Source organism: Ursus maritimus, unplaced genomic scaffold (assembly GCF_017311325.1).
Source record: "Ursus maritimus isolate PB19 unplaced genomic scaffold, ASM1731132v1 scaffold_18, whole genome shotgun sequence".
Lineage (NCBI taxonomy): Eukaryota > Metazoa > Chordata > Mammalia > Carnivora > Ursidae > Ursus > Ursus maritimus.
This window is the reverse complement of record NW_024424230.1, coordinates 39,241,112-39,258,819: the sequence shown is the minus strand read 5'-3', so window position 1 is coordinate 39,258,819 and position 17,708 is coordinate 39,241,112.

Genomic DNA, 17,708 nt, shown 5'->3' with positions numbered 1-17,708 from the left:
ATCTCTGTATATTTCCTTACTCCTATGACTGACATTAATGTCTTCTAGAAATGTTAATATTAATAACCAGTAACGATGTGCTCAAGCCTGTTTTGGCTTAGTATCCCTGAGCTGAAAGTACATAAACAAACCAAATGACAAGCAATAGCAGCATCATAAAGATAACTCTGAGAATATACTGATTTGGGAAGAGGTCACTGAGTGTTCCGTGAGAACTCCAAGACATTAGCCATGTTGACATACCTAAATTGCAGGAACGGCTTATCAACAAACGTCTCTCTTGAGTGGATGTTTCTTCGTGTGCCCTGGTCTATTACAGAGGAGATGGATACAATGAAGAAGGAAACTGCAAAGAAACATAAACAGGCACTGCTTGTCTTCATTTTTTCTCTCTTTATAAGAGTGCCTGCACAGCGTAGTGTCTGGGAAACTGTTTTCCTTGCAAATAAAAATATGAAAGTCAACTTTTTCTAAACTTTTTACAAAGGGACCAAAATCAGTTAACCACACCCTTATCTGTGAGAAATAGTTAATTGATTTAAATTTATATTTCTTTTTTTTTTTTGAACATTTAATGCCACCTAGGAAACCAGAATTTATTTTTCCCTCTAATAAAATATTCACTCATGTTGCAAGACTATAGTATTGGAACATAGTAATATATTTCGCTAATGCCTGTAACCTAAACAAGGTATCTGGCTTGAAAGATGATCATGTTATTTCTTTCTCATCCACAGATGTTGATCAACTGGCCTCACGAAGAGTTACAGCTTTTACCACAATGAAAAAGGTGGGCACAGAATTTTGTATTCTTCCCTGTTCTGGATGAAGAGGTTAATTTACGAGCTAAGTTAAACATGTTCTGCCTGTAATTTAGAATGTTTGAAAAGAGTAAGCTCAGGAAAGAAATGAATAAAACATTTTTCACAGTGGTAAATTATTTAAGTGGTATTAATTAAGTTAAGCCTCCTCAGAAGCTTCCCTGACATTGTCATTTAAGGACAGGAGCTCCTAGGCAGTTTCTTATTTTAATATTTCCCCCAATTATGCACGGTTCATAATAGACTCATTACAAAAATTTGAGAACAGAAATATATTGAGTGGAAGTGGAAGTCTCTAACACAACTTAGAATGCTGGCTCACTATTCTTTCGGATATGATATGCATACATGTAACATAGTATGCGACATAGTACATATGCTATATGTTACACTGCATATATGATATATATTAAAAAAATAAATGGGATCATCTTAAACCCGATCGTGCTTTAACCTGACCTTTCACTCAACAGAGTATGGACATTTATCGATGTCAATTCGTATTGCTCTACCTTATCCTTTTTGTTAGCTATATAGTATTCCGTCACATGGGTTTATCATGAAGTAGTTTAGTGCATTAATTAGCCAACTTCAGTTGACATTACTTACACTCCTGTGAAGTTCAGTAACTATCCTGCTGCAAATGTCCAGCTTATACATATTTATATTCAGAAGGCCAAGCATGGGACTCAAACATCCATATTTTTAAGAGTGTTTCAGAGGAGATTCTGATACGGACTGAATTTTGAGAATCACTTAGTTAACAATTTTCTTATTGATGTACATTTTGTTCTATTTTTGTGTGTGTGCAAAATATTGTAAAAGTATTGACACCTGAAAACAAAAGAAATAGAAAGTTAGGAAGAAATAATCTGGGGCATCTGGGTGGCTCAGTAGGTTAAGCGGCTGCCCTCGGCTCAGATCATGATCCCAGGGTCCTGGGATGGAGCCTTGTGTTGGGCTCCCTGCTTAGCAGGGAGCCTGCTTCTCCCTCTGCCCCTCCCCCCAGCCAATGCTCTCTCTTTCTCTCTCTCTCTCTCTATAGCCCTGCTCTCTCTCTTTCAAATAAAGTCTTTAAGAAAAATTTTTAAAGATAAATAAAAAATAATTTGAAAGAAATAATCTTATTTTTCTCTCTCTCCCTTTATTCTTCCCACTGTTTCTTCATTACACCTCAGCCTCTGACCTTCCCACCTATTCCATGGAAGGAAAAATAATAAAATATTGGAGTTTTGAAAAAAATAAAGTTAAAGGAAACTATGACAAGAAGGAGATCAGAAGATACTGGCAAATATTGGCAGAAGGAAAAACAAAATAACGTCAGAAAGCAAAGAATGCATTTATTCAATTAATATATTTAATTAGAAAGATGCAAAATGGTGATGGTAATGTGGAAGAGAGGTCATCCTCTGGTTTGGGAATAAGCAACTGAAAAAAGATGAGACTAGGTTTGTCATTCTAGATGCATCATTATGAAATAGGAACTCCTATTTTAAATACATTTTTTATTTCATCAGGGTTTCTACCTATGTACTTAATTTTCAAAACTGTTGCAAATTTAACTTTAAGCAATAAAGGTGAATGCTGGGTGATCTTTGACAAGCCAATTTCTCCTGCATCAGCTTCCTAGCCTATAAAATATGTGTGCCAGATTAGATTAATCTACAGAAACCTTCACCTCTAATATACTTTAATTCATGAGAGAGCAATTTATTTCATTTTGTAATTAACCCCATTTCAGAAAAAGAGTCTTTTCTTTATTCTAATTTAAAAACCCATGGGCACTGGGATATGTGACAATGAGCATTCACAGCCAGTAAATATACATCCCACTGGAACCTTTCCCATGGAAGGTACATTACATACTATATGTTATTCTGAAACACAGAGGGCCAAAGATTCATTAATTCAGATATAATTTCATTAATTAGTTCATTAATTATAGGAGGGTTTTAATACTTCAATGTGAGTCAGTCTACGAAGACATTAGTAGGAAAATGATGTCTCTAGGATACCAACAATTTAAAACAAGTTCTAGGCAAATAGAAAAATTTAGGCTCAAACTTAAAGACTACCAACAGCAACTCAGGGACTTTTCATCTTTAAGAAATGCATAAATGGGAAGTGTGATTTTCTGATTGAAACAGTTGCCTTGTCAGGATAAAACTAAACCACGCAAGTATAAAATGAGGGAAGACTGCATAGGCTGAAATAAACAGCAAGTAGGTGACAAACATTTGAATATCAGTGAACCATAAACCGATATAAACAAGCAATGCAGTGACCTCAAAATATCAGATGGCAAGTTCCTGCCTACTCACCTGCTTAATGTCTTATGGTTGAATGGTGTCTCCTAAGAGATATGTCCACCCCAAACCTGTGAATGTGACCCTATTTGCAAAAAAGGTTTTTGGAAATGTAATCTGCATTGTTCTAAATCCAATGACAAGTGTGCTTATCACAGAGGAAAAGGTGATATGAAGACAGAGGCAGAGATTGAACGTGTCTATAATCCAAGTATTGCCAGCAGTCGCCAGGAGGGGAATGAGCATCCATACTTCCTCCAGGCCACCAGGGAACAAATCCAGCTGACACCTTGATTTCACACCTCTGGATTTGTGGCCTCCAGAACTGTGAGAGAATAAGTTTTTGTTGTTTTAAGCCATCTAGTTTATGACAATGTGTGACAGCAGCCTTAGGAAACAAATACACCCCTTTGAAAATACACGATTGTTGGGGTGCCTGGGTGGTGCAGTTGGTTAAGCATCAACTCTTGATTTCAGCTCAGGTCATTATCTCGGGATCATGAGATCGTCAAGCCCCATGTCAGGCTTCATGCTCAGTGAGGAGTCTGCTTGAGATTCTCTCCCTTCCTCTCCTACTGCCCCTCCCCCCACCCTACCCCCCTCTCATAGTCTCGAAATAAGTGAATAAAATCTTTTTAAAAAATAAAATTAAAGGGGCGCCTGGGTGGCTCAGTCGTTAAGCGTCTGCCTTTGGCTCAGGGCGTGATCCCAGGGTCCTGGGATTGAGCCCCGCATCTGGCTTCCTGCTCTGCTGGGAGCCTGCTTCTTCCTCTCCCACTCCCCCTGCTTGTGTTCCCTCTCTCGCTGGCTGTCTCTATCTCTGTCAAATAAATAAATAAAATATTTAAAAAATAAAAATACAAATAAAATTAAATTAAAATACACAATTGTCCCTTGAACAACACAGGGGTTAAGGATACTAACCCCCATGCAGCTGAAAATCAGTGTATAACTTTTGATCCCCCAAAACTTAACTAATAGCCTATTTTTGACTGAAAGCCTTACTAATAATGTAACAGTCGATTAATACATCTTGTGTATATTATATGTATTATACACTGTATTCTTTCAATAAAGTAGCTAGAGAAAAGAAAATGTTATCAAGAACATCATTAGGAAGAGAAAATATTTTTACAGTACTGTATTTATCAAAAGAAATCCATGTATAAGTGGACCTGTGCAGTTCAAACTCCTATTGTTCAAGGGTCAACTGTAGTTTCCAAAAATACTGATCTGCTCAGAGTTCTCCGAACACTCTGTACACATGTACACATAATATAGTCCCCAAATCCTTTACAGATTAGCTGATGTTGGCCTAAACCTACTTTCATGACTTATAATAGTCAAAAACCCACCCCATATATCCTGTGAATTCCCACCCCATACAGAGTTCCTCATGCTTGGGGTTGCCATATCGAGTTGTGCAGGCTGTGTACTGCAGGTCATCCAGCCAGGGAGGGGAGTGAGGGCTGCAATCCAGCAGCACTCTGCCCTCAGAGCTGTGCTCCCTGCTGTGGGAGTATCAAAAAGAGATCCCCAATTGCCTTGGTGATACAAGCCCTCTTTCTTTTCATAATCAACTACTCAGTCCCAAAGAGATATCTTTTAAAATTCATGCAAAAATGATATAACATCGGCACTGGTCTTGGTGGTTCTTTTTGTCTGTCCTGTTGCCCCTGGTCCCATGGTCTCAGCTTCCCCAAGACTGGTATCCACAAAAAATTCCCAAATATCAAGCATCTATTAAGCCTAGAAAGATTACTAAAGTTTGGGGGTAGTACAGAGGAAAGATCGCACACATAACACACAGTTTCACGGTCATGTTCAGTTTTTCCCTCATGTTACCCTCTCCTTTCCAAAATACCAAAATGTTTAATACACAACTCTGCTACTGATGTAAGCAATCCCACAAACCCTCTCTGTGTACCACATTCTGGAAAATAAATTTTTTTCCACTTTTTTTTTTTTTTTTTACTATTTTGTCTCTGAGCCTTTGACCATGAAGGACCTTATGCTTAGAATCACTTTCTCCTCTTGTCCATCAGATAAACTCTTATTCATCTACTCATCTTTCAAAACCCATTTCAAAATGAAAGAAATGGGATTATTAAAAAGTAAAGACTCTACAATGCATCTCCAAATTTACCAGTCATCATCTATCTCCCACATCAGCCTCTGTTCTCTTCTACATCTCCCCAACATGATGATAATTCTTTGAGAGAAGAGCCCTGATTGGTTGTTCCCGTTGCATTTAGTTCATGCTGAAATGTTTGTTTCCTAAGCATTTTTCTCATAACCAAATACACTAAGAGGATTATAGTCACTTAAGTTTAAACTCCTGCCATTTTCCAAAATCAGTAACATTAAAAGTCATAAACCTTCTGCTGGCCATCACTTTTACTGATGATGTAGACATAAGTTATAGCATAAAGTCTTTTTCTTACTTACCATTGGATTTCTGCAATAGTTTGTGGTTGCCATTGTTTTTGTATCTCTATTGTACATCCTCTTTCTTTTTGCTTTCCTGATATAGTATCTTTCAGGAAAATCACTCTCACTTTCTCCTTCCTAATTCCCTTTGTTATGCTCAAATTTGCAGTTATTGCCCTATTTTTAAGGGCTTTTGGTGATGTTATATTTAATCTAAATTTGATTTCTTTGTCTATTTTTGGCTCCTTTCCAATTCCAAATTAACTATGCCACTAAGCAGGGAAAGTGTATTAATGAGCCAATTTCATCTTGACAGGCTCAAAATGCAGTTATTTTCTTGTAGGGTATATTGGATTATGATCAATGAGTTTAAGGCCGAAAACATATGAAAAGAACCTTTTCTTTTATTTCCTCTATGTAGGCTACAGAGCTTTACTATTTATTTGTTAACAAAAAAGCACATTGTTTCCAAGCACTTTAGTTCTCCCCCGATTCTTTAAAAATTGACATTCTTATCTAAATACAAAAATTATAACTCAGATGAAAGTGTTATTTTTAAAATTTTTAATTTATTACCAAGCATAGATCTTAAGTGTTTTATACACTTCATTATGGTAAAGCTACATAATGATACTGTAAGATAAGTACTATAATTAGCTTTTGTTACCAATGGATAAACAGAATATCTCAGAGACAAAAGAATGAGACCAAAGTTGTCTGCTTAGAACATAATGATTCTGGCATGTAGTCCTACTCTGAAAGAGTCTGAAGCCCCCACTTTCCCGTACTGGGCCTCTTTTTTCATCAGAGGCACCTTCTAATTAATATTTTTAGAAAGCATCTCAAGAGTTAGGAATTTAATTAATTTATTTTCATAAAGGTGAAACTTCATTGTTGTTTTTCAAACAGGGATCCCAAAATCAAATGCCTGTGGCAACGAGGCAGATAAAATAAATGAAGAAAGCAGGGTATAAAATAAAACAAAAGCAAAATAACCACTGATAAGCTCAAGTTAATTAGTGCCTTGAGGACTGTTGGCTTGTTTGCCAGATATCTTGCTATCTTCTAAACAAGCCAGAAATTCAGGTTTTCACTTAAAATCTGCCAGTTATTAAATGTTAGCAAATAATCAGGTCTTTTTGTTTTGCTAACTGTACAAACTAAATGTGTCTATGTGGCCCACAAGCCGCTAGCTGGTGAATGACTCTAGTATAGGCTGATGTTGGCCCATAAACCACATGTGCAATATGGTAGCCAATGGCTACATGCAGCTATTTTAATTTTAATTAAACTAAAGGAAAATGTAAATGTCAGTTCTTTAGTTGAACTAGCAATATTTCCAGTGTTCAGTAGCAACATGTAGTTTGTGGGGACTGTAAGGGACAGTGCAGAGCATTTCCATTATTCTGAACTAGAACAACAAGAAAATCTGGGCTTTTTTTCTGTCATCTGTTATGATTCACCAACTGGTACTGCAGTGCTGAAGTTAACTGCTTCCCCTAGGCCCATTTCTACCATTTCTCATCCACCTGAACAAAAAGAGGCTGCAAAGGCCACTCGTCTTGCTGGGCGTCACTGTAACTAATAAGTCAGATCCAGGACAGGCCTGGGGAGTAGGCAAAGTGTGTCTTTAGCCTCTCTCACACCCCAGCTCTGGAACTACAAGTCAGGCCACTATCCTCTCCTTTCCACAGAGGTCAGAGTCTCATATCCTCTTTATTCACTCTCAAAAACTTATTTTTAGATGGTTCAACTACAGTAACGTGTAAATAATGGATACTTACCTGAAGTTTCTACCCTTCCATAGGATATTTACACTTATAATATATGAAATTCTAAGAGTGAGGGATGCCTGGGTGGCTCAGTCCATTAAGCATCTACCTTCAGCTCAGGTCATGATCCCAGGGTCCTGGGATCTGGTCCCATATCAGGCTCCTTGCTCAATAAAGAGCCTACTTCTCCCTCTGCCTGCCATTCCCCCTGCATGTGCTCACTCTCTCTCTCTCTGACAAATAAATAAATAACTTTTTTAAATAAAATAAAATTCTGAGAGTGAAATGTCAACCCTAGAGGAGATGGTAAGGCAGAATTTCTTATTCTCATAGGAAAAGACCATGATCATCTCCCTGGAGCATCTAAAATCCTGCCTTGTAGGCAGTCAGCCTATTTCCTTCATTTAATGGCAGGCGCCACCCAGGATCTGGGTCAGTAGTTTCTAAAGGAGTTGCTCATGAGAATTACCAGTGTAGGATTGCCTGTATTAGCAAGTAAAAGTACAAAATTCTCAGTTAAATTTCAGTTTCAGGTAAACAATGAATCATTTTTTTTAGTAGAAGTATGTCCCATATGCCATGCAATATGGATTGTATCTGAAAATCCTATACGTGTGGCCTTACTATAAAAACAGTGTTGTGGTGCCTAAGTGGTTCAGTCGGTTGAGTGTCCAACTCTTGATTGCAGCCCAGGTCATGATCTCAAGGTTGTGAGTTTGAGCCCCGTGTTAGGCTCCACACAGTTGAGAGTCTGTTTGAGATTCTCTCTCTCCCTCTCCCTCTGCCCCTTGCCCCTTCCTGTCTCTCTCTAAAATAAATAAATAAATCTTTTTTTTAAAAAATACTGTTTTTCTAGGTCCAATAATTCTTTTTTTTTTAATTTATTTATTTACTTGAAAGAGAAAACTTGAGTGGGGGGAAGGGGCAAAGGGAGAGGGGAAGAAAGAGAAAAGCAGACTCCCGACTGAGTGTGGAGTCTGATCTAGGGCTCGATCTCCCAACCCTGAGATCATGACCTGAGCCGAAATCAAGAGTCAGACACTTAACCAACTGAGCCACCCAGGCGCCCCTCTGGCTCCAATAATTCTAATATTCATTAAGACTTAGGAACCATTGATCATAGTTCATTCACCTGCCCCTGGCTAGTGTTTAAGTTCTTAGCCAAATCTCTGTCACCTTTTGAACAGTCTTTTTAAACGGAATCAGAGTCTCCTAAAGCGAATATCAAGCTACACGTGACTGTCGCCTTCATTATGCCATCTGATCCTCACGGTGACTCTGTAAAGTCAGAAAGGCAAAGAATCTTCCCATTTTGTCAATAAGAAAACTGAGGCTCAGAGACGTAAACTTCCCAGGCCAACCTACTAGTAAATGGCAAACTAAGAATCCAAACTCAGTCTTCTGGGTTCCAATTACAATGCTCGTTCAACTGTTCAGTGCCATAAGTAAAAGAGGACGGGAACAACATAAAACAAAGACAGAGAGAGAAAGAAAGAAACTGAGACAGAGAGCTTATTTTTCATCCAAAGTATGGCTGACTAACCAATTACCACTTTATTGACTCACAGCTTTCTTAACCACCAAGTAACTAGGAAGCTGAAGGGGCAGATCTGGGACCCAGAGTTTTAAAGATCCCAAGTCTCCAGGTACTCAGGGGTCTCAGAGAGACTTCAGAAGTGGGTGATAGAACCAAAATAGTCCAGAAATTGGCTTTGGAACTGGTAATGAGAGTGATGACAGAGAATTCCTGAAAGAATGTTTTATGCTCAAAACTGTTGTTAAACTGAGTAATGAGATACTATACCTGTTAATTTACCTCAACCACTAAGTTCATACTCTGGAATTTCCTCACAGTAACATAAACGAGTAGCTCTGCACCTGATCAGATCCCAACGACAGCAATGCAGTGAACAGGGTCAGAGACGGGTTACTGTCGGAGAAGGAGAGGAAGTGGGGAGAAACCACATACCTAGGCTCTTAGACTGCCGAGGAGAGATGACTGCCCTGCCCCAGCTGAATGCCAGGAGCTGACGGCAGAAGCTGAGCAGCCTCCGAACCCATCTCCTTAACTTCTCTGCTATTGAGAGAATTCCTTGAAGGTGCCCCAAGTCATCACACATCCACAATGACATAGAACATCAGCGTGCTACCAGAAGAAATTCATTCAATTCTAAGACATACAACTAGTAGAGTGAATTTCCGAAACAAGCTGAGGAGTTACAGCACCATCTGTCCATTTTAGTACATGTCTCATGTTTAATCCTTTCTATGAGCTATTAATATGCTGAACGTTATAATATTCCTGATTCCTGACAGTTGATTGAAAGGTACCCACTTCAGACACTTAAGGCTTGATATCTTGTTCAATCAACATATGATACACAGGCTGAGAGCATATGCTCGGTATCATGTTGTAACTCAATGAATTTTCTTATAACTACACAATTCATCCTTACTAGTTTGTAGCTGGGTATATGAATTATTATTACAGATATCTGACCCTCATTAGAGACACTCAGATTTAAAATCATTTTGGAAGCAACTTTCTCTATTCATCTCTAAAACACTTGAACAGTACTCCTGAATAGTATATAATACCATTATATTGCATGGAAAAATACACCAAATACTTAGATTTGGTATCATTCTTTCCTTTTTTACTCTTTCATGGTAATGAGGTTGAGAATTTGTAAGCATACCAATATTTGAAGCACAATAAGCCTAAAGCATTATTTTCCATATTTGACCAGGGAAAGCAACCTAAAAAATTATTTTCTCAAGGAATTCTTTTTTTTTAATTAATTAATTTTTTTAGTAATCTCTACACCCAACATGGGGCTCAAACTCACGACCCCAACATCAAGAGTTGCACACTCTTCCGACTGAGCCAGCCAGGTGCCCCAAGGAACTCTTTTGATGAGGCTTAAAACATCAGCCTCTTGCATTTAAGAAGACATCAGAGTTGATAAAAATAGAGTCCATGAGCTAATGTGTTGGCTGATTTGACACAGAAACAAAAGGGTTACATGGAAACGAAAGGGTTAAAGATCAGATGGCCACACAAGTTACTTCCAGACTCTTTTCCAGATCCATATTACAGTAGCAAACATACACTTACCAAAAAAAAAAAAAAAAATTTAAACAACAAATACGCATTCTTACCCTAACCTCAGCATACACAGGAGTTGAAACGATACAGCAAGTGTGTTTTCTCTTTTGAGGAAAATTTCTCACTGGATTTATTGTACCAAGAATAATAATAATGCTGCTGACTGGTCATCTGCAAGTCTCGGGCTTGGCAGTCGAAGTTGCTAGGTGACAAAGAGCACATGCTCGGGCTAGCGGCTGGTGGGACCTCCAGGACCGCAGAAGGCATACATAGCCTGCTGCAAGCAATAGGACATTCAGGAATGGGGACAGAAGGAGAAGGAGGGAGGGCTTTTAGAAACTCTGAACATTGAGGCCCCCAAATCTGCTGGAGATAAATCCTGGCCTTCCTGTTGGTACAACTCTTGGGAATTCAGGCACGGGAATATCAGAGCTGATAGAGATGGAAGTGAAAGATCTCCCCTTCACATTGTGCTTATCAGTCTAGGATCCCAGGAAGGTCCTACAGCAAAATGGTAGAGACGTCGGTATTAAGAATTGTCCTCTTCCTCCCTGACTCAAACAAGTTGCAACATTTGGGAGTCTCCTGTTTCGACAGTGTCTCGGGGTTTTTAGCCTTATTGCTTCTTTTGCAATAGTGTGTTAAAATTTTTCTTAATGTGAGCTAGAGTAAAAATGCATTTTACCTGGTGATCTAGTGTGCGTGTGCACACACACACACACACACTCACTCACACAAATGAAACAAACATTTTACTCTATATGATGAAGTTAAAAAGCAATAAAGCTTAAATATAAATGTGATTTTATTATTTTATTGCAATATTATATTCTACCTCTTCTTCATTTAATTTTTATAGCAACCTACTAAAATGATTTTTTTTCAATCATGCTTTGAAAATGGGAGTTTGAAATACTAAACAAAGGATTTTCCCCAAAGCATTAGTCTTACTACAAAGCATATAAACAAAGGTAACAGTACTAGTACTGATCAATATTCAGTATATGCTAGGCACTGCTTTAGGTGTACTTCAGATGATAACCCTGTGGCAAAGGTACAATTTTTATTCCCCTTTTTAAAATTTATATGAAGAAAAGGGCATATAGAGAGTCAATGGCTGCTAAGATCTCACAGCCAACAAGAAACCAACCTCGTATTCAAACCCAGGCATTCCAGCTCCAAAACTATACACTTATACTTACATTATAGTTTTCAACCACTATCTTCAAATACATTAAAATGAAATTCTCCCCTCATCTTACTCAGTTTAAAGGAGAGGACCCACAGGGCTACTTTACTCCCATTATCTAACTTCTTTTGGGTCCCCTAGAGATGTTTCACCAGGGAACATAACTCTAGCCCAGGAGACATCAGTGACAATGCCAACCAGCAAGTGTTTTCTCGGTCTCCCAAATCCAGGATGTGGCACAATGAACAAATAAACAATCTAAGAAATTATATGCCACCAAGAAATATACCTTTTTAGCCTGATAGGATCTCTGGCAACAGTTCCCTCCCATCTACCTTCTACATGACAATCGGAGTTATCTTTATAAACACACATTATAGCTTGTTACTCCTGCCCTTAAAATCTTCTGTTGACTCACATCATCTACTCAATAGTCTAAATAAATTACGATAATTATGCTCGGTCACAATCTTGCCCCTACTTAACTAGAATCTCATTCAGTGATTCCCTGCACACAAACCCGAATTTCACATTCTTGCTTCTATATAAGCTCCTTTATCTAACTAAGATGACCTTTCCCACCTTGTCTTCCTGTATCTTTACTTGAAAAATCCAGTTCAACCAGAGCAGAATGTGAAAATTTCACCTATGTAGATATCAAAATGTAGATCTATAGACAGAAATAGAGTTGTCTAGGACAGAAGAGACAAACAGTGATCCAGGAACTAAAAAACACAGAGAAATGAGGGAATGCGATCTGGGGGTTCGTAATGAACACCAACACGGAAGAGAAGTGCTTGAAAAGCGTGGTGATGTGAGATTCAAGAGTGGGGGTTTAGGGAGGAGGTAAAATGATCTGGAAGAGACCAACGAGAGCAAAGAAGATACTTAGCACTCTCTTTAAAAAGCCTGCAGAAGAAGACTTGTCCTAGAGGGAAAGATTTCTTTGGGAAAGACACTGTTTTCAGAGGGAATTTAAAGTTTAAAGGGAACCAAAAATAAAATAAAAATAAAATCCAGTTCAATATCATTTAGCTATTGTTGTTACTAGTATAATAGTACAAGGTGGTTTAGGTAGCAAACCAGAACCTCTTTTAAAATGCTTTGATAAATATCCTCTAATGCTACCTTGGGCATGCCGCTCTCAACTATTCTAGGTAAGAGAGTAATTCTGTTCAGCCTCCGTAGAGAGTAACTTGATAGGATGCTTCCATCTTAAGTGTTAACTTGGCTAGGCTATAGTGCCCAGTTATCGGGTCAAACTTCATCTAGATGTTGCAGCGAAGGGATTTTGTCGACATGATTAACACCTACCATCAGCTGACTTCAAGTAGAAGAGGTTGCCCTTGATAATGTGGGTGGAATTCATCTAATCAGTTGAGACCTTAAGGACAAAACCGAGGTTTCCCAGAGTAGAAGGAATTCTGCTTCAAGGCTGTAACACAGAAATCCTTCCATGAGAGTGATGTCATCAAGAGGGCAATATAGATCATTCTTGATTTTAGGCCCCCTCACAAAAAAAACCCAACTAGCAACTACCCATAGGCAAGGCACCATTGTGAAAATCCCAGAACCCAGGGGTAAGTGAGGGTAAAGCACCTCCATGGACCACAGAGACTGAGAAGGACCATAACAAAAGGACAAGAGGTGCAATTTCACTTTGACCATACGGCCCCTCCCCTAGACCAGAATAGCGCCACAACAAGAGGGCCCCCTTAGTGTATGGTTCTCCAGTGGGAAAAAGGGAGCCCAAGGTGGGCGTCCAACTTCCCCAACATTGCAGGACCCTTCCCAAGAGGCCCACTTAGGTCTCACCTCACAGGATCACTGGGGGAAATCTGCAGGGCTGGACCACTGGGGGTGAGATGGAGACAGAGAAGGGGCGGGGCTTATAGGACTGAGTACTCAGATCCTGGTGGACTGCATTCCTGTTTGCAGAGGCCTCTGAGTGGAGAACCCATCCAGCAGCCCTGTCCATCTATGAAAGCTGGAGAGATAGAGCAAGGGGGGTGGAGAAGGAGGCACACACCGAAACTGTTCTGAACAGGATTGCAGGCAGGAGTAGAGCAGTGGGAAACACCTTGGGGTCAGTAAGGTGGAGGGGGTTGAGGAGAGAGGAAGCAAGTGTCTCTTTGGTTCAGTAAAGGAAAACACAGCAACTACCAGAAATGTGACAGATTTGTCAAAGGTATACAGAAGCTCCTCGAGAACGGGCTCAAGTCTGTGTTTGTTCACATTATGTACCCCATGCCTAGCACAGAGCCTGGAACATATTAACTATTTGTTGGCTGAATTAAAAATGAATGTATGAATAAACTAGCCATATAATTTTTTAAAAATCCTTCCTGAGTTCCCAGCCTGCCAGCCTGCTCTACAAATTTCAAACTCAAAACTACAACATCAGCCACTGCCTGAGTTCCCAGCCCGCCAGCCTGCCTTACAGATGTCACATTTGCCAGCCCCCATAACTGCATGAGGCAATCCGTTTTTAACCTACAGATGTAATCAGTGCAGAAGTGAAATTATGCACGTACAAAGTCCCGTCGTACTGCAGAAACAACTAAATGCCCTTTACCAAAGCATTGCATGAAAAATTATGGCACGCCCATAGCTAGAATAATCTGCAGCCTAAACAAAAAAGCTCTCTATATTCCTACATTGGATTTTAACCAAGATAATATTCATTGAAAAAAAATCAAGACACAGAAGAGGGTGTACAGATGCTACCACTTGGATAAAAGGAGAGAGGAAGTCGGGTAATGTGCACACACTCATGCACATAAACTCTCTCCAGAAGGATATAGAAGGAATTGGTAATATTGGGTTCTATTGGCTGTTTCTGGGGAATGACACCACCCTTCTCTAACTCTGAAATTTGGTACCATCGATCACGAAAACAAATCAACTTGAAATAAAAGGGCACACATTTTGAAAGAAAGGATACAGAATCCTGGGGCCCTGTTTGCACAGACCTGCCAGCGGGCTTGTGATTTCTCTGCCCTCTAGAGGCCACTTTGAGAACTTGACGTGACAGTTGTGAACCCCTCACCAGCCGACCTCCGTCATCAGCAAAGGCCTGAAGAGGCTGCTCGCAGGCTGGTTTGCCCCTGGCCACAAGCTTTCATTTCAGCTGGAAGCAGTGGTTCCCGCTACGCTGGCAGCCAGTGGCTATTTCAGTGGGAAGAGTCAGAACTTGAATGAACCACAGCTCTAATGAGATCTCTTAGAAACAACTCAACATAATCAGAGTGGAGAGTAGATCTTCAGTCAGTCACTAATGAAACACTGATACTTTATTACTCAGTTTTGGTCAAAACTAGAAAACTAGAAAATAAAATGGTAGAATCACTATTCACTTATATTTGTGAGTGTAGCCTCTGACATAAATGAATTAGATAATAATCATGGTGTTGGATTTTAAATTCGGTCATGCGCAAAATGTACCAAAACAGGACTTTTTAACTCTACATTCTCACTGCAGGCTATAGCTGAATCATGAAAAATAGAAAATAATGTTTTAAACTTCTTAATTTTTCATAATTTAAATATATAATTTAACAATACAACAGATACGTTTCCACCACCACACAGTTAATATTTTTCATATTTGCTTCCAACTAATTTCTTTTTTAAAAAACTAAGATGTATTTTTTTCTGATTAGAAAATGATGGCATTCTCATTATTGACAATTTCAAAATATGAAAAGTTTAATGATGTTACTAAGGTTAACTAAAACAATGAAATTGGCTAAAATAATTTGTTGTGTAATAAAAAATTTTAAGTCAATGCAAATACTCACAACCTGTAAAAGCCTTCTCTAAAAAGTCACCAAAGACTATTTACTTAATCCTATTTTAATTGATGTTAAATTCTTCACAAATTATTACATAAGGACATATTGCAGTAAGGGTTTAAAAGAGGAAGAAGCAATTTATTTTATGTTCATTGTACAATCATCATGGAACAGTATAAGTAGCCAGGAGCAGATGAAATTAGGTACTTTGTAAATCCAGTAAAAGACACACCCTTTGATTTTCCGGTACATGAACTGTCACTGGATCTTCTCTATCAGACCATTAAAGGCTGCTATGTTCAAGGTTCTTTCCTAGACATTGTGTCCTCTATAAACTAATAGCACCAGTTCCTTGCACTCTCCTGATGTAGTCTGACCTGTATGCCGGTGACACCTGGATCCCTGTCTCCAACTCTGGGCTCTCCACTGAGCTCCAGGATTGCTGGATCATCCCTGGTTGCATCAGATTCAACATGTCTAACAGTGAACTTGCCATCGTTCCTCCAAAAGTCTTCTTTCATCAGTGTTCCCTATCACCTGCTTAGTTAACCGGGAGCCAGTAAGCATCCTATGCTCTTCTTCCTTGCTTTCATATCCAATGTCTCAAGTCTATCCAATTTCACTCCCTAAATATTATCAAATCCTCCTGCCCTAGATCAGGCCTGAACATCATTGTTTCAGCCCCTTCCTAATTATCCTTCCTGTCTCCAAGCTTGCCTTTCTCTGCATTTGTCCACAATGAAACCAGAAAGATGAGTCCAAAATGCACTTCTGGAGAGAGACTATCACTTGACCTAACACAACTTGGTCTATGAAAAAGCATGAAGTCAAATAATTCTGCTCTATCTCCTAGTATATATATGTGTGTATGTGTACACACATATATATAGTAATACATGAAGAACTTTGTAATACATATATGAAGGTTTGTAAGGCAGTTTTTGACTTATAAACACCTGACATATATCTCTTAACTAGACATGTTTGTTTCATTCAGTTCACCTCCTCCAATTTCCTACTGAAAACAGCCCCCTCTTCCCACCACTCCTGCCCACCCAACCCCCACCCCAACCTGGGTGTAGGGAGCACCTCTCCCATGCCAATGGTGCCCCCTAGGGTCAGCAACAGAGCGGTGCTGACTGGATGTCTCCGCTCTCTGCTGGACTTCAGTGATTCCAGCTTCTTCTCTGCTACTTGCGTTCTCATCCCTTTTACTTTCCATTTCCTCCCACTGCAGAGGACAACTGGAATCTCTGTCCCCTCCTGATCATTCTGGGGCCTCTTGTGTGATTCCCTACTACCCCTTGGATCACCAGAGCCCACTTTAACTGCTCAGGGCTCCCTCTGAAGCCACAAGAACGCTGGAAACCTCGCTGCCAACGCCGCTGCTGCTGCTGCTGAGACCCTATAAACTGGCAGCACCAGAGGGGACCTCTTCCCATGCAGGACAGTGGGGGGATGTGAGTTGGACCCACTCAGTGGAACCACGAAATAACTTCCTCACAGAAATAATGCTGTCATCCCGTTTATATACCATTATTAATACCATAATTCAGTACAGAGGTGCTAGGTAGGACTTGGGGGTCATTCTGGAAAACTAAACTACCACATAAGCACTATGGCTGTGGGAAAAATACGCTCTGAACTGGTTTAGAAAGGAACACTTGGAGTGTAATCAACCAATATATGAGCCAAAGAAATAAATCTTAAAATCATGTTAACGCTTAAAAGTCCATTTGAGGCACTGCACCCAAGAACTATAAAACCCATCTCCACTAATCTTCATGTGTGTTTTCAAATGTTTTCTCTAGCACCCCACAGCAATTAGCATGGGTTGTTGGCAAGCATGGCCACATTCCCGTAATAAGATGCCCACTGAGGTCAGATGTCAAGCATTCTTTTGGAGTAGTGCAGACAGTGCTACCTATCTGAGGTCATTTTCTAATGTTATTCCTCTTGCCCCTTTGCTCCAGCCTGATTGTATTTCTTGCAAATACCAAAGTCATGCTCTTATCTTCTAGTAGGCACCCCCCAAGATCTTTGCTTGGCTCTCCCCATAGCTGCATTTGTTTGCTCTTCCGAGACACTGTAACTGAGCACCCGATTTAAAATAGCCTCCCATCCAACCCCCTGACTAGTAGAGTAGAAAAATAAGTATATTTTTTCTCTAAAACCCGTATTTACCTGAAATGTATGTATATTCATTGATTTGCTTCTTTTCTTTTTTTAAAAAAGGACTCTTTCTTTCTTTCTTTCTTTCTTTCTTTCTTTCTTTCTTTCTTTCTTT